General features: G+C 42.1%; 1 protein-coding gene and 6 non-coding genes across 8 annotated transcripts in view; 6 read left to right on the forward strand and 1 right to left on the reverse strand.

Moving 5' to 3' along the window:
• The window catches only part of Clcn5 (chloride voltage-gated channel 5), a 154,585-nt gene that overhangs the window by 61,433 nt on the left and 74,944 nt on the right, over positions 1 to 18,208 (forward strand). The gene's annotated exons all lie outside the window — the stretch shown is intronic.
• Mir532 (microRNA 532) lies at positions 493 to 571 on the forward strand. The gene has a single exon (NR_032285.1). It is a non-coding gene; the product is annotated as a microRNA 532 (primary transcript).
• Positions 893 to 972, forward strand: Mir188 (microRNA 188). Its single transcript, NR_032267.1, has one exon. It is a non-coding gene; the product is annotated as a microRNA 188 (primary transcript).
• On the forward strand, positions 7,793 to 7,857 carry Mir362 (microRNA 362). The gene has a single exon (NR_032741.1). It is a non-coding gene; the product is annotated as a microRNA 362 (primary transcript).
• Positions 8,486 to 8,597, reverse strand: Mir3560 (microRNA 3560). Its single transcript, NR_037342.1, has one exon. It is a non-coding gene; the product is annotated as a microRNA 3560 (primary transcript).
• Mir501 (microRNA 501) lies at positions 8,497 to 8,580 on the forward strand. The gene has a single exon (NR_032108.1). It is a non-coding gene; the product is annotated as a microRNA 501 (primary transcript).
• Mir500 (microRNA 500) lies at positions 11,955 to 12,034 on the forward strand. Its single transcript, NR_032284.1, has one exon. It is a non-coding gene; the product is annotated as a microRNA 500 (primary transcript).

Genomic DNA, 18,208 nt, shown 5'->3' on the forward strand with positions numbered 1-18,208 from the left:
CCATGTGGAGGTTAAGGAGTGGACCAGCCATTGAGCTAGCTTAGGACATGTTCAAAATAATCCAACATGTATGTGTCTTTTATTCATGAGTCCAAAACACTTGTGCAGGTGTAGAGGAGGCACACACGCCCACTGGAAACATAGAACAGATGAACAAATGACCATAACTTTGTACTCTGCCAAGAGAAAATACCAGACTGGCACTGGGAAGAAAAAGAACATAAAAAACAACTGGGAGGGGTACAGTGAGTGTAATGTAAAGTGAATAAGTAAAATACAAAATAATTAAAAGAAGAGAATTAAAACAAATAGTCCATAGGAAGTAAATATTCCTAAAGGCATATATGTGCATGCCCACAAATACTCCTTTTCATTGTACTGTGTCTAAGGCAGTCATCATACCTCTCAGGACCAACACACAACACAGACAAAGACACACCCTTGTACATGCATGCTGATGTGTACACAGGAGAGGAAGCCTACAGATTTGCTTTTTCTCTTCCATGCCTTGAGTGTAGGACTGTTGACATCTTAATTACCCTCCCACACCCAAGGCTTGCAGGAGAGCAAGCCTTCTCTTCTCTCTCCTGCGCATAGGCAAGACTGCATATACATCTACAGCGAAGACATGTCACTTCTCTCTCATGTGCTCTGTCTGTACGGTATACATATATATATGTATATATATCCGTTGCCATTTGTCATCTCTTCCAAGTGACTTTCCTGCCTGTGGGCCCCTCTTGGTCAGCATGCGTGTGTCCCTCCTGTTGTACCCACCATTAGTTTCATGTAGCTGGTTTGTTGTTTCTGTGTGATCCATGGGCTGCTTTCTATTGCTTGCTCCATAGAAAGCACCTACCTGTTGTGCCAAGAGAGTGAACCCTTCCCTGCTCCCTCTCTCACATCCCTTGCATGGTGGAGGGCGAGCTCTCTGAAAACTCCTCCCACATGCAGGGTTTGCAGGATGGTGAGCTTCAGCTTTCCTTGCTCTCTTGTGCATGGTGGACATATGCATAGATACAACTTCGCAACATCAACCCCACACCCACCGTCATGCACATAGATCTTGCCAGAGAGAAAGACTGCTCTCATTTTTTTCTTTCTGAGGAAGGGCTCATGTGTCCCATGCTGCCTTTGAACTCCCTGCATAGTTAAGGATGATGACTTAGCACCTTTTTTTGAGACAGTGTTTCTCTGTGTAGTCCTGGCTGTCCTGGAACTCACCCTGTAGACCAGACTGGCCTTCAACTCACAGATATCCATCTGCCTCTGCCTCTGCCTTCTCAGTGCTAGAAATAAAGGCCTGTATGACTGTGCCTGGCTTAATGTTACATTTCTGATCGTCATGCCTCTTTGTCCTGAATGCTAGGATTATAGGACTGTACTATGTCACCTGGTTTCTGCAGTGCTGGGGATCGAACCTAGGGTTCAATGAGTTCTAGGCATACTGTTACCAACTGAGTTATATTTCCAGCTTCTTACCTTTTTATATTTTATATTTTATTTTATTTTGTACAGAGTATGGACCCTTTCCTTTGGTTGTTGCCTAGGAAGAAGGGAAGTCCTTTGTCCTGGTCTTTCTTGCTTTTCCTGTATATAGGGGAGCAGGAAGAACCTTCTCAGGACTCTCATACTCAAGATTGCTGGAAAGAAAACTGTTTAGCTAATTCTCCCAAACTTATGCTGTGAGGGAATTTGCACCTGCTTCTTTAGATCCATTTCTTGACATATAAACTAGGTTTCAGGGAGTGGAAACCTCACTATGCCATTCCTTCCCACATATATACTTCTTTGCACAGGAGAGTATATGATGGCTTTTAGACATTTATTTGGGTATTTCTTTTTTGTTTGATACTGAAACTCTTTCTCTTGAAAGTTGGAGTTTTTTCTCATTTTGTCCCAGGCCTAGGGTTCACAGCTGATTTGCTTGGTGGGATAGTCAGCAAAATGTTGCTTTGTTATCTTTTTTACTTTGGGTGTTTCTCTACGCAGCACTAATCAGGACTGTTAGGGAGAGGAAGGCAGTAAACAAAATGATCGAGCACACAGTGTGTTATTGTTGCCCAGAGAATGAAAATGCAAGGGAAACAGGTACAGAATGAGTGGAGTGATAATAGTAGGGAAAGTGATGGCGTCTCAGTTTCCAATGGAGTCTTCAGGAAAGGCCCGCTGTATTCTGGGAGCATCAAAGCCATTGAAGTAGCAGCCGAAATGTGTGGAAAGGGTTCAGTCGTAGATGGAGGAAAGAGTACTGATGATCAGTGTGAGTCTGCACAAGGGAAGGATCGTTTGCTTTTTTAATCCAACAAAAACCATTGTGCCATTATCATGTTGAGAAATAATTACCGATTCCTTGACATCATATGTCCATTGTTCAAATTTCCACTTCTTTCAGAGGTGTCAAAAACTAGGGTCTAAATAAGGCCCTTGCATTAATTGGTTGACCAGTATTTTAAGTACCTTTGAATTATAAGCCCATCTTTATTTTTCTTTCCTCATAATTATTTGTTGGAAGAAAGTAGGTCATGTGGCTTTCCACAGTCTGGGGTTTTTATGAGCACATTCCTCTGATGTAGTTTTTATGCTCCTTTTCTTTGCATTTCCTATTAATTGAGAGTCGTATCTAAGAGCCAGATTAGATTCAGGCTTAATTTGTGGGGAGGGAAGCCCTGCCTCCATTCAGAGATGCTGGCTCTCTGTGTGAGGTTTGCCGTAGATGCTCAAATCTTAGAGCCATTATTTCATTAGCAGTTGTAAAATGGTGGCATTCCACTATTCATCCTCCCTTAAGAGCTGGGTTATTTCTGTAAAGTAAAACTTCCCCTCATTTACTGTTTGATTACCTACTAATAACAGTTTTTCTAAGAAAGACAGGATAAATGCTTGAATCTCTTATCAGAAGTAAAAATGAGTTTGTTACAAGCATATTGCAAAGACAAATTTTCAAAGGCTATTTTGATAAACACAGGGATTTAAATGTATTTAATTTTTTCCTCATTTCAGTTCTCCCCAGTGAAGTCCAAACCTTTCCTCTTCTGCCTGAGTGAGCTTTTTCAAATATGGTGTCACATGTCTCTACTCCTATGCATAGGGTAGGGAGGAATATCATTGCAAGTTTGAGGCCACCATAGGCCACATAGTGAGTACCATGTCAATACAGACCCTGTGTCTGAATGTCAAACTTAATTGGTCTTCAGGCCTTTGGACCTAGTAGTCCTTTGATAACTTCTCCTCCTTCAGGGATGGAAGAATGCTTTTTAGTCATTGTCATCATCACTTCTGACATCTGACCTGCCTTCAATAAGCATTTGTTCCTTTAAGTCAGATAACATATTAGAGTTCATATATTATATGGGCATCGGGGTTCTCCCATTGCACCTGCATCAACAATGTTTATAGTTGTTTTGTCTCATACTGTTAACGGTAGATAAAACATATTACTCAGCTCAAGTTCTTATTTATAATTCAAAGTTAGAGTTATTAGGGATTGGATGTTCCTTTGTTTCACAACCCTCATTTTGACTGTTGTTTGGCAAATCAGGAGAGTTCCAGAGGCTGACTAGGAAGCCACTGAAATAATGCAGGTGTTGTGAGGTCTGATGGAGGCTTGGGGCAAGGTGATGATGCTAACGGTTGTGAAAAGTAGTCAGTTATGAATGTATTTCAAAAGTAGAGCTATTTGGATTTTCTGATGTCGGATGTGAAGTATGAGAGGAGGAGTCACAGGCAGACTTCTTTTGCTTCTTTTTCATAAATGAGTTGTATGCGTGTCTGGGTACCATCTCTACTTCCTCTTTAATCCTTAATGCCTTGAGCTTTCCCAGTGTACAGTACCTGGGCAAGGAGTCACAGAGAGCAAGCATCCTCGGAAAGAAAGCATGTATGTATCACCTCTCCTAGTCACTTCTACACAGGTTTTTTGGGCATCTCTTGGATTTGCATATCCAAAAGTAGGCAAAGTATGAGGGGTTATGAATGTATTGTGTGGTAAGGTTTGCATCTAAGAATAAATTCCTTTTTCTCCAAAAGCCCTTTTTCAATGTTAAAGGACTATAAAAAACAAATTTTGTTTTAATTTCTCTATGCAACCCTTGCAATCCAGCTTTTTTTTTTTTTCGGTCTGCTCCTTCCCTGTGATACCTGCTGCTAGTGCTTTCTACATGCAGCACATGGAGCTGGAATTCAGAAAAGAGGGTTATTATCTAAAGATGGAAGGCAGATGTATTTGTATATTACCTTCCCCTCTTGTCTGCCTCTGTGTATTTATAGCTAAGTACTTCTTAACAATGCGAATTTCTGAGAAATACGGTTGTTAGGTGATTTTTGTCATTTTATGAATGTTATAGAGTTGCCTAGTTACTGGTCTATTGCTGTGAAGAGGGACCATAACCAAGGCAACTTACAAAGGAAACGATTTAATTGGGGGCTTATTAAAATTTCAGTCAGTCCATGACCATCATGGCAGGCAGCATGGAAGCAAGCAGGCAGGCATGATGCTGGGGCAGGAGCAGAACCAGGGGAGATATTGATTGAGAGGTTGAGAGAGAGAGAACACAAACAAGCTTGGCCTGGCTTGAGGTTTTTGAAAGCTTAATGTCCACTCCACCCCTAGTGACACACCTCCTTGAACAAGTCCACAAACCTTCTAATCCTTCCCAAAACAGTTCTACTTACTAGGGACCAAGCACTCAAATATTTGAACCTGTGAGGGCAATTCTCATAAAACTACCATGGGGGTACTAACCCTCAGGTTCCTCTCCAACTCAGCAGACATGAGTGTTTTTGTGTGATGTATTTTGAGTGCTTCTGCTGGGTGCTGTGTAGGGAGCTCAGGCAAGCTCAGACCTCCAGGCATGTTTGTTTATATAGTGGATTATGTTGATGGATTTCCGTATGTTGAATCATCCCTGCATCCCTGGGATGAAGCTTACTTGATCACCATGGACTAAGGCTGACGTTCAACAAAAACAACAGAAAGCCCACATACACATGGAAACTGAACAATGCTCTACTAAATGATAGCCTGGTCAAGGAAGAAATAAAGAAAGAAATTAAATACTTCTTAGAATTTAATGAAAATGAAGGCACAACATACCCAAACTTATGGGACACAATGAAAGCTGTGCTAAGAGGAAATCTCATAGCGCTGAGTGCCTGCAGAAAGAAACAGGGAAGAACATATGTCAGCAGCTTGACAGCACACCTAAAAGCTCTAGAACAAAAAGAAGCAAATACACCCAGGAGGAGAAGAAGGCAGGAAATAATCAAACTCAGAGCTGAAATCAACCAAGTAGAAACAAAAAACACTACACAAAGAATCAACAGAACCAAAAGCTGGTTCTTTGAGAAAAATCAACAAGATAGATAAATCCTTAGCCACACTAACCAGAGGTCACAGAGAGTGTGTACAAATTAACAAAATCAGCAATGAAAAGGGAGACATAACAACAGAATCAGAGGAAATTAAAAAACTCATCAGATCCTACTACAAAAGCCTATATTCAACAAAATTGGAAAATCTGCAGGAAATGGACAATTTCCTAGACAGATACTAGGTACCAAAGTTAAATCAGGATCAGATAAACCATTTAAACATCCCCATAACTCCTAAAGAAATAGAAGCAGTTGTTAAAAGTCCCTGTCTTAGTTAGGGTCTTATTGCTGTGAATAGACACTATGACCAATGTAAGTTTTATAAAGGACAGCATTTTATTGGGGCTGGTTCAGAGGTTCAGTCCAGGATCATGAAGGTGGGAGCATGGCAGCCTTGCAGAGTCCAGGCAGGCATGGTGCGGGAAGTGCCGAGTTCTACATCTTCACTTGAAGGAAGCCAGGAACAGACTCAGCATCCTAGGAGGAGCTAGGAGAAGGGTCTCCAAGCCCATCCCCACAGTGACACACTTCCTCCAACAAGACCACACCTTCTAATAGTGCTATTTCCTGGGCCAAGCATATGCAAAACATCACAGTCTCCCAAACAAAAAAAAAATATTGATCTTACTAATCAGAAACCTCTGTAAGCTATCTTGTTACTAAGTCCTCCCGGTAACTGAAGTAACTTTAGCAAGATTCTGATGTGTGTTAAAGGTAAGGATGCCAATCTTCACTGCCACCTTGTGAGCTGATGGCCTCTCTTGGTCTTTCTCTCTCTGTCTCTCTCTGTGTGTCTTTTTTTTCAGTCTTTTTTTTATTTTAAATGATGAAAACAAAAATATATCTAAAAGTGAAAGTTTTGGAAAAATGATTTGTTCCTCCCAGTCTTGTATTGCTCCTCAAACTTGACCTTGGTCTCCCACCTGGCCTTGTGTTTCAAAACTGTGTCTCTGAACAACACATCCTTGTTGACACCAGTTTTGTCCAAGGGGACAGAGTACCTTGTGAGCATGAGGTAGCTGTAGTCACAAACTTTCACAAATGGACTTGGTCTTGGCTCTCTTGGTGATTTTCTTCTTGCCCATGGCAGCTGTCACTTTTCAGGGATAGTGGTCAGTTCCAGCCACCAGGGCGTGACTCTGAGGTGCCATCATCAATGCTTTTCATGATGACAACTTTGAGTCCAGAGTAGTGTCCAGCTAGGACCAGCATCACTTTCCCAGGTTTCATGAACCTGCCCATTTTGACAGCAATCAGCTAGCACCCAGCAGAACAGAAAGAAGGACACTTCGGCTAACCCTTTCTCTTTCAGTATTTTGTATCTCTCTCTGGCTTTATATTTTTATTATCTCAGAACAAAATATATATATGTATTTATTTAGACATGTCTGTCTCTGTCTCTCTGTCTTTCTCTGTCTGTCTGTCTGTCTGTCTGTCTCTGTCTCTGTCTCTGTCTCTCTCTCTCTCTCTCTCTCTCTCTGTGTGTGTGTGTGTGTGTGTGTGTGTGTGTGTGTGTAGGGTGAAGTCAACCTCAAGTGTTTTCTCTTAGGAGGCATCTACCCTGGATTTTGAACCAGTCTCTCATCAGGGCCTGGAGTTCAGTTAGGCCAAGGGATCCACCTTTCTCTGACTGCTCGTTGCTATGATTACAAGTGTACCATCATGCTTGGCTTTTTTATGTGGAGGCTGGAGGTGGAACTCAGGTGCGTAGATATATTAAATGTGAAGCTCAAGAACCTTATTTTCTTTCTCATCTCAAATACGTCCCTTGTGTAAAGGTGAGCCCATGCATTAATTTACTGTGAGCCTTTTGCCCTGCTTCAGTTCTCTGGTCCTTGTTCCCTGGGTGACAGTGTTGCCTCAGCAAGGATTCTGAGAGCCAGACCTTTGTGTTTGTAAAGGACAGAGCACATCTCTCTTCCTCCTTTTGTGCGCTGCACAAAAGCACATTGACCAGACTTCTGTTTGGGACTCTAAGCTTGGCAACAAATGTCAAGTTGTAAACAAGCAATGCTCTGGCCTGGCCATCGGGGAGCACAGAATTGCGGTAGAAGAATCGCATTCTTTTTTTTTTTTTCCGGAGCTGGGGACCGAACCCAGGGCCTTGCGCTTGCTAGGCAAGCACTCTACCACTGAGCTAAATCCCCAACCCCGAAGAATCGCATTCTTTATGAGCTGTTCCATCTCCATGATTTAAGAGAGTGTACGGGTCACAATATTGACCTTCTTATTAACACTTCTATTTTGCAGTCACACAGCACATGGAGTCATGAGGGAGAGAACACTTTCTGTCTGAAATGTAGTCATAAAGGACTACACAGAACTCTTTTGTTTTGGCAACACACATGTATGCGTGCATGTGTGTGTGCGTGCACACACCAGCAGGGCAGGTTCCTGAGTCTTCTTGCTTGCTCCGCCTCTCGAATCCTTGGAACCTAGGTGTGAATGCTGCTTCAGTGCAACACACCTGTTCAAGGATTCAAAGAGGCTGAGCCTCGTCTGCGTGTTTGGCCCATACCTGTACATTTCACCTGCCACCGTTCCTCCTCCCGTCCAGCTTTCAGTTCTGTTTTTATCTGCCAGACCTTGTTCTGTGCATTTTCTAATGGGAAGACGGACTTCCTCATGTTCGGTAGACATGCTTCTGTTTCTCGGCATGAGCTTTCTCCATTCTCAGCTTGCTAAGTGTCGGATCATGTAATGAGGAGCACACATTAGGTGCTGCTACTCAGGCAACTCATTTATTCCATTAAATGCTAACTCCTGTCCCACAAGGTTTCAATTGTATAAAGGCATTGGAAAGCAATGGGGTGTCCTCTTCCGCTGAACCCCCTTTCAGCATGTGTATGCATACTCAGACCCCAGCCTTCTTGTTGTCTTCCAAACATACATCAGGTGCACACAAATTCCCAAGTATGATCAAGTATAATACCATTTTGTATACATAGAAGTTTTCTCTGAAAGAGTATGCTCATGTAGGGGAGGGCAGATACATATAAGCCTCAGACAGGGGTGTCAGGCTTGGGTATAGGTGGCGATGCTTGGCTGGACCAGGACAAGGAAAGTTAAATATTATATACAGAACCACACAAACATGGTACAAGGGCCTGGGCCTTCTGCTCTGCTCGTCCTCTCTAATCCTTTGTCCCTGGGTGAAAATGCTATTTGTATGCAATGCACCCGGGCAAGGATTTGGGGAAGGTAAGCCTGGTCTGCATGTGAGGACAGGAGGTCTGTGCATTGTGTGTCATCCGTTTGCTGCTTGCAGACTTCCTTTGTGCCTTCCCCTTTTCCCCCACCTTCTTTCCTTCAACAAATACAACGGGCACGGTGCATGGAAGAACGAAGGTGACAAATTTGACCTCTCCCCACCCAGATTTTAAAGGTAGAACTTTATTACCACCTGTGACCTTAACATGTATCGAGGACAGGTGGGGGCACATTGTAAAGTCCATCTTGCATTCTAGCTCTCATACCGACCGACACCTTTAAGATAAATTCTTCTTTAGTTCGATTCTTGGAGGAATGCACAGGGCAAGAACAGTAAGCCTTCCTGTTGAACCCACATGCCAGGGGCCTAGGTGCAGGCTCTACCTTTCTAGTACTTGTCACTTGGATGAGTGTGCTTGACCAATGTAGTGCGCCTGGGCAAGGGTTCCGCCCTTGAGCCATCTTCACCTAGGACAGACCTTACAGCCTCCTTCCACTGTTTCTTGTCTGTTGGTTAGGTATGGCAGGTATTCAAGTAGCTAGTTGGTCCACAGGAGAATGTGCCGCATATGATGCCTTCCTTCAGGGAGCAAATGGGCCAGGGAGAGTGAACTACTTCACATTCATCACGCCCACATGGGTGGACCGGAGCCTGGGACTTCATGCACACTCTCCACATGAATTCCTCCATAGTTTAGTGCAGTCACCATATAAATGCAGCGTGGGCAGAGGAACGGATTCACAGACTTGTGCCCACAGACTCTGTGAATCATCTGACCTGGTCCATTGGGAACATTAATCCTCCGCTCCAAGGAATCCAAAGGCCGGTACCTCGCCTGCATTTTAAAGGACAGAGCCCCTATATGCCCACACTCTTGTTCCTTTTCCTTCCTTTCAGAGGTATTCAAGTATCCACTAGAAGGTACAGCCCTGTTAGTCATAGAGGATGTAGCAGGGAACTAATAAACACACTAAGATCCTTGACTATTGTAGCACACCGGCTCCTGTTCAAAAGAATGACCTAGATCTATTGTTCCTTGCTTTCTATTCTGTATGAATGGCTCTTCAGGGTCTGATAGATGAGATTTCTCAAACCATTCCCCTTCCCATGCCCCTAGATACCTAAACACACAGGCCTACTTGGGGAGGAGTCACTCTCTCACAGGAAGGGTCGAATGGAACCTATTGTGCTGTCCCTCTCCTGCCGTCCTCACCCCTTCAGCATGCAGACCCGTAGACTGAGTGACTTTCTGTCTACTACCGTTAATACTACCATTTGAAGACAGGATCTCCTGTGTAGCTCTGTCCCTCTAACTGATTCTCCCATATCTACCTTCCTAGGTCATCCTTTCCTACACAGATTTGGAGGCTGGCCTGGGAAACATGAGATCCAAAAAGAAAAGTGAATCTCTTCCATGTTAAAAAGAGTAGTCTTTAGATCATATTTTTTTTTTTATTCAGATGAGGTCTTACTAAGTGGCTTACATTAGCCTGGAACTTGCTGTATATTCCAGACTGGTCTTGATCTCCTGATCCACCTGCCTCAGACTCTGAGTGCTGGGATTATAGGTGTGTGCCAGTGTGCCTAGATGCTTTATGATCTGAATGACATTGGTGACTCTCATAGAAGCACGTTACCTGAACCAGCAGCATCAGAATCACATGGGAATCGTTCAAAATGCAGAGTTCCATCCCTGACCTATCAAGTCATAACACACAGCAGCTTATATTCTTTTTAAGCCTTCCAGTTCATTCTGGTGATCATTCAAATTTTAGAATCACAGAATCAAGTCAGGCGAGGGGCTAGAAAGGAAAGAGCTCCCTCTTCCTCACATGCATTCATGCAGGCCGTCTGGGAGAAGCTCATCTTGTCCCTCCCACCTTCTCCTCCCCATACTTGGTGATGGCATATGGCTAAATGAATATGTAACAAAGAGAGAGAAGCTGTAGCATGATTTCTGTAGGCATGTTCCTAATACTATAGACAGACACATACTTGGTATACAAAAACCGAAACCCAAAACCAGAACCAACTCAAACACCTCCCGTGTGTATGGATTTCAAGAGAATGAGCCTTGTCATCATGAATCTTCTGCCAGATGATTTAATTAGCACGTTTATCGCTCACTATGCTGTGCTGTGTATTGTTGCAACAGTGTTCTGCTGATGTGTGGTAAGAGCTTTTCTTCCTACTGAGAGAGCAGTCATTCAGGGAGCTAGGAAGTAAGCCTTCCCAGGCTCTCATTCATTCATTCATTCATTCATTCATTCATATATATGGTTCCATGTATATGCATATGTGACATATGGAAGTGTAGATGTATTTCTGTGAATTCCTAAAAGGCAGGAGAGGAGACATTCCTACTATGCTTACGTGCAGGAGAGTGGACTTTCTTCTTACACACTAAAATGAATTATCTGTTGTATATGTCTAAACCCCAGGTTTTGCTCACCCTTACCTGTTCTTAAAGACCTGGCATGAATGTCGTCTGTTTTTTTTGTTTTTCCTTGTTCACCTTTTCAAGACAAAATTTTACAATATAGTCTAGCTGGCTCCAGTTTCATAATTTTCCTGTTTCACTCTCTGGAGTGCTGGTATCCGAGGCCTGTGCCATTTTGCTTTGCATGAGTGCTCTTATCAGTGCATTGGGATTATGCAAAAAATACAAACCCTTAGCCTTGCATGCGCATTGGAAAAGCCTATGCACCATTTCTCATTTTTCTTGCTCTTTTAACAGGTTGCTTGTATTTGTATTTTGTTCTGGTTGTCCTCCTTTAACAAATTGATTGAATCCTTGCTATTTGGTAGTGCTGCAGTGAACTAAGCTGTCTGAAATGCTAGCTTTACTGTCTCCTGGGCCTCGGAGCTTAGGCTTCCTCATGATACCAGCTTCCGGGGTCAGAAATGAGCTCAGCGTGTAGAAATATATGCTTTTCCTTTATCTGTTCATGCACATGTGGTGTGCACATCCAAACAGAGCCTTCAACTTGCCTCCCTCTCTCTGTTGTCCTTGTCATCGAGATATGAATGTTGTCTTGGTGACGGAGGAGCCTTTTACTTCTTATAGAAGGGCAATTACCTGGGAATCAATGCTTCCTCACTCCTCTGCCCACAAGTACGGACTGAGCACTTAGGGTTTGCCGACACCATGCTGAGCAGATGACTAGCTCTCACCCGCAAGAGAGATGGTGTGGGGAGTGGAATCTCCATGTTTTCAGTTGGTGGTGGGCCACAAAATGGGCCTTTTTATCTAAAGAGACACACCAAGTGTAAGACTTCTCATTTCTGCTTTTATATTGGTTTATAATACAGTGCTTCCAACCTTCCCCCCCCCCATTGAGCACTCAGGCCCTGATCCTTCTCCTCTGCTCCCCCTCTCTAATCCTTGCTATCTGGGTGCTTAGTGCTATCTCAATGCAATGCACCTGGGCAAGGGTTCAGAGAAGGTGAGCTCATCTGCAGCAAGAAGGACCAGAGACCCTGTGTGTCCCTCCCCCTCGTTCCCTCTCTTGTGTAAGACTTGTTCGACTGATTCATGTATATCAGGGAAACCTCTAAGAGATTGTTTAAGAGATTTTAGGCACTCTAGCTGGCTTCTTTCTAGAGTATCATTATAAAATACTCAGGTACCTGGAATGGGAAGGTATGGGCTTTCTCTGTATTCTGTCCTGTATGGTTATACAGGATGAGCTCAGGAGCCTAAACCTTCTGATATATTTCCCTACTTCCTTTCAGTCTAGAGGTGAGCATTGTCTCATGCATGGTTTTCAGCTAAAGTTCATTAGAAGGACAAAGAACTATTAGATTTGCATTCTTCCCTTCCCAGCGTCTAGTGCTTGGGCATTGAGTTTCAAGTTGAGGATGCAGTAATAGATGGGTAATAAGGGTCAGATTACTGCATGGATCTCTGGTAGGTTCCTTTAGGGAATGAACTCCATCCGGATCAACAGTGTACATGGCCACAGTGATGAAGACATCAAACAGTGAGAGAGTACAGAGTACAAGCTCAAATGCCTACGTACCCCGCAAATATGCAGATTCCCCACACATGCACATAGTTTCCTTCCTACAACCATTTTCCTTCACTATGCCGTTGGAGGCACATCCTTACAGAGTCTGTGTTTACAGGAGGCTTGACAGTTTGAGCCTCTAGAGCACCCCTTTATCACTGAAGACTGAACTGCCTTGAGATGTCTACCACAGGTTGTTCTGGAGTGAGCAATAGGGAGGGATCTGTCTTTTCGCTAATCTTATATGCAAAACATATAATGTGGAAACTTAAGTTTCTAGCTCTTTATATTACTGTACTACAGTCTTATAGCGATGTATTATGTCTCCACTTCCACCTTTGTCTGTCCATCACTTTCTTAGTCTATTGTATTTACTTAGGGTTTTCATTCCTTCAAGGCCTTTACTCTTCTCTCTTACATAGGCTGCACACACCTTCTAAGATTGTGTTGTCTCCTCTTCAGCATCCGTGTTGCTTAGCACACTTTTCGTGATAGGAATTTAAGAACAGGGTTCTTACCTGATATAGACCTTAGGTTACCCCCTCATTCACTTACTCACTCAATAACGCATTTCCTTGTTGGTATTTTGGAAACAAAGGGTCACTATGGAACCCAGGCTGGCCCTGAATTCATAGCACTTCTCTTGGATGCTGGGATTATGGGGGCAATTACCACTGCCACTTGAGCCATTCATGTTTTAAATTATTTTTCTGATAACAAGATTGAATGACTGTTTTAGCTTCACATTACTTCAAGATTCTGTCATCCTCTCGATGTTGTTAAAGGGCAACAGTTCATAGCTGTGAGTGTAATGTACATCTCAGGGCTTCCATTCATAAATTACCAAAGCAATATCTGCATGGAGGATGAGGTGTTTGGGGTTTTTTTTTTAAGCTGGAGTCTCATGTAGCCTAGGGTGGCTTTAAATCTCCTGTGTAGCCAAGGATTTCTTAATCTTACTGGCTCTACCCCTGGTCCCACCCTTACAGGGTACTTAAAAATAGATTTATTTCTTTTATGAGCACATACGGACACCATATGCATGTTGTTGGATCTCCTGGAGTTACAGATGATTGTGCACCAACAGCTGGATGCTAGGAACTGAACCTGGAGGAACAGCAAGTTCTTTTAATGACTGGACCATCTCTCCAGCTCCCTTACTGACTTTTTTTTTCTTTTGTTCGGAGCTGGGGACCGAACCCAGGGCCTTGCATTTGCTAGGCAAGCGCTCTACCACTGAGCTAAATCCCCAACCCCCCTTACTGACTTTTAAACACTTTTTTTTTAAATTTAGAGAATACTTTATTAGTTTTTGTAATCAAACCCACGTAGATAAGACCTTACATATTTAATACAGTGTGTTACCCCTGTACAAATGGAAAAAAACTTAAGTTCAACATTTCTAGACCAATATGGCTGTTAATTTCTGTACAGTGCCAACTCAACACAGTAAACGGGGATACTTTTTTCCAAAGTTGACAGCACAGCTAAAGTTTCAAAAAATTCAAATTATATATCTGTATATATATATTTATATTTATATAAAAAGACCAATAATAGCAGTGTGTTATACATCAACAGCAGCAACAGCTTTTCCAGGTTCTGCAGTCATCTGAACAAAACTGTAGAGACATCCAGCACACTCCATTAAAAAAAAAAAGTAAAAAAACAAAACCCGAGAAAACAGCTCAGTTCTGTTACTCTTGTGGTACCTGGCACCATTTTTTTTAATTAGCTTCTCAATCATCATCTGGAAAGAAAACATTCTGAGCAACATCATTAAAAACAGCTCTGATAAAGCACGGTCACTACTACGTATCATAAAGCAGGTACAAGCTATTTTACATCCACAGAGGTATGATACAGTACTGTCCTACATCTATAATACTAGAGGATACAATTTAAAAGGCATTATTTGAGACTTGATTCTACTTTTCCAGCAGAGGGCCCAAAGGATGGTGTGACACAGCTTTGTAAAGAAACATACTCTAGACAGGATTTCCTTTCACTAGTGGCACAGTTCTAAGGATTCATTCTCTCCATGAATGTCAGCTAAAACCGTTATTAAAAAATGAAATATCCCTAGAACAAAACCGTATAACCACCGGATTCACATGAAGATGACCTGGTGGAGACAAGCTGGACCTCACCTTACCAACAAGCTATCAAATCTGTTATGTTTAAACAGTGAGACCTCCAAGGAAGGAGATGCCAAGTAGTGCTTCAAAGCTTCGGACCACAGTCAAACACAGCATCCTTTTCAACAGAAGCAGAAGCTCATCTGAATATGCTCAAGGATGCTGACATCAACATTTAATCATCTCCTCACTCATCCAGGAAGAAGGGGAGATCAGTTACTACTGTACTTTATTGTGTTCAACCAAATCACCATGTTACAAAAATAGCAAGCTGCCATAATAAAAAATAAGGCTCCTCTATCCAGCACCAGATAGCTAGCATCATTTTACTTTCAAGCCTAGAAATTGCACACTTGTATATAAACCAACCGAAGATGAGGATTGAGAGTTCATCTTGGTGGATTTTTCCTTTGATGAATATGAAGTGTCCTTCCTTATCTTTTTTGATGACTTTTAATTGAAAATTGATTTTATTTGATATTAGAATGGCTACTCCAGCTTGCTTCTTCTGACCATTTGCTTGGAAAGTTGTTTTCCAGCCTTTCACTCTGAGGTAGTGTCTGTCTTTGTCACTGAGGTGTGTTTCCTGTAGGCAGCAGAATGCAGGGTCCTCATTGCGTATCCAGTTTGTTAATCTATGTATTTTTATTGGGGAGTTGAGGCCATTGATGTTGAGAGATATTAAGGAATAGTGATTATTGCTTCCTGTTATATTCATATTTGGATGTGAGGTTATGTTTGTGTGCTTTTCTTCTCTTTGTTTTGTTGCCAAGATGATTAGTTTCTTGCTTCTTCTAGGGTATAGCTTGCCTCCTTATGTTGGGCTTTACCCTTTATTATCCTTTGTAGTGCTGGATTTGTAGAAAGATATTGTGTAAATTTGGTTTTGTCATGGAATATCTTGGTTTCTCCATCTATGTTAATTGAGAGTTTTGCAGGATACAGTAACCTGGGCTGGCATTTGTGTTCTCTTAGGGTCTGTATGACATCTGTCCAGGATCTTCTGGCCTTCATAGTTTCTGGCGAAAAGTCTGGTGTGATTCTGATAGGTCTGCCTTTATATGTTACTTGACCTTTTTCCCTTACTGCTTTTAATATTCTTTCTTTATTTTGTGCATTTGGTGTTTTGACTATTATTTGACGGGAGGTGTTTCTTTTCTGGTCCAATCTATTTGGAGTTCTGTAGGCTTCTTATATGTTTCTGGGCCTCTCTTTCTTTAGGTTAGGGAAGTTTTCTTCTATGATTTTGTTGAAGATATTTACTGGTCCTTTGAGCTGGGAGTCTTCACTCTCTTCTATACCTATTATCCTTAGGTTTGATCTTCTCATTGAGTCCTAGATTTCCTGTATGTTTTGGACCAGTAGCTTTTTCTGCTTTACATTATCTTTGACAGTTGAGTCAATGATTTCTATGGAATCTTCTGCTCCCGAGATTCTCTCTGCCATCTCTTGTATTCTGTTGGTGAAGCTTGTATCTACAGCTCCTTGTCTTTTCTTTTGATTTTCTATGTCCAGGGTTGTTTCCATGTGTTCTTTCTTGATTGCTTCTATTTCCATTTTTAATTCCTTCAACTGTTTGATTGTGTTTTCCTGGAATTCTTTCAGGGATTTTTGCGATTCCTCTCTGTAGGCTTCTACTTGTTCTGTAAGGGAGTTCTTTATGTCTTTCTTGAAGTCCTCCAGCATCATGATCAAATATGATTTTGAAACTAGATCTTGCTTTTCTGGTGTGTTTGGATATTCCGTGTTTGCTTTGGTGGGAGAATTGGGCTCCGATGATGCCATGTAGTCTTGGTTTCTGTTGCTTGGGTTCCTGCGCTTGCCTCTCGCCATCAGATTATCTCTAGTGTTACTTTGTTCTGCTATTTCTGACCGTGGCTAGACTGTCCTATAAGCCTGTGTGTCAGGAGTGCTGTAGACCTGTTTTCCTGTTTTCTTTCAGCCAGTTATGGGGACAGAGTGTTCTGCTTTCGGGCGTGTAGTTTTTCCTCTCTACAGGTCTTCAGCTGTTCCTGTGGGCCTGTGTCTTGAGTTCACCAGTCAGGTCTCCTGCAGGGGAAAAGTTGGTCCCACCTGCAGTTCCAAGGCTCAAGTCCGCTCGCGGGGCACTGCCCAAGTCCTCTCCGCGGCGGCAGCAACTGGGAAGATCTGCGCCGCTCTTTCCGGGAGCCTCCGTGCACCAGGGTTCCAGATGGCGTTTGGTGTTCTCCTCTGGCATCTGGATGTGCACAGAGTGCAGTCTCTTCTGGTTTCCCAGGCGTGTCTGCCTCTCTGAAGGTTTAGCTCTCCCTCCCACGGGATTTGGGTGCAGAGAGTTAAACACTTTTTAACACCAGTGTTTCCTTATGAGTAAACTGCAATTTGGTCAATTTAAGTTTTTTTTTAAACTAACAGAATTAATTTTGGGGAGCAGTTTTAGGTTTCTCAGAACAACAGACTGGAAAACATCAAAGTTTCCATATAGTTCCTATCGCAGCATTCCTTGTTTTTAACATCTTGTGTTACTGTTTCCAACTTGTTACTAACGATGAACCAATATTAATACATTGTAATATGTTTCAAAAGTCCATAGTTTATATTAGAGTTCTTTGTTTTTACTTACTTGTTGGAGACATTGTTTTGCTATAGAGCCCAGGCTGGCTTAGGTCTTAGCTTCCTAACTTTACAGGCCTGTACCGTTCATCCATGCCATTTTTTTTTTTTGGAGACAGGTTCTCACTACATTGTCTAGTGTAGACTGGAGCTTATGGGCTTGAGCTATTAAGTGTTTGGACACATAGGCAGGCACCAATGTGCTTGGGAGGGTTTCCTTCTATGCAGTGTAGCCTATGGGTCTAGACAAATATATAGTAACACATATTCACCACCTACCATTATAGTACCCTGTGTACCCCGCCTCTTCACTCTACTCCCCTCTGCTACCCTAAGTCTCTTGTAGACACTGCTCATTTTATTGTTTCCACAGTCTTTGGAATCACACTGTGGGTCACCTTTTCACAAGGTCATTTTTTTACTTACGTATCTAAGGTTCCTCAATGTCTTTTCATGGTGTATTATTCCTTTTTATGTATTGTATTTGATTTTCTAATGATTTGTTCGATATTTTCACATCTATGTTCATATGAGATGCTGGTTATAGTTTTCTTATTTTTTTATGTAGTTATTGTCTTAGGCTACTCCTGGCTTCATACAATGGAGGAGATTGTAAAGAATAAACATGATTTCTGCTTAAGTGTTTAGAAGAATTAAGTAGAATACAATGGTGAACTTGTTTGTGTTTTCTGGTTTGGAGTTTTATTACTGATTCAGTTTATTTAAATAAATGTAGGCCTGTTTTCACAATCTAAGGTTTCTTGTATGAATTTCAGTGGATCCATTGTATTTTTCAAGAGTTATTAATTTCCTTCATCTAGGCTATTGTAGAGGAATTTTAATCCAGCAACATGGCTGCTCTGGTATGGGATCACATCCAAAAC

The sequence above is a fragment of the Rattus norvegicus genome, chromosome X (assembly GCF_036323735.1).
Source record: "Rattus norvegicus strain BN/NHsdMcwi chromosome X, GRCr8, whole genome shotgun sequence".
NCBI classification, from domain to species: Eukaryota; Metazoa; Chordata; class Mammalia; order Rodentia; family Muridae; genus Rattus; species Rattus norvegicus.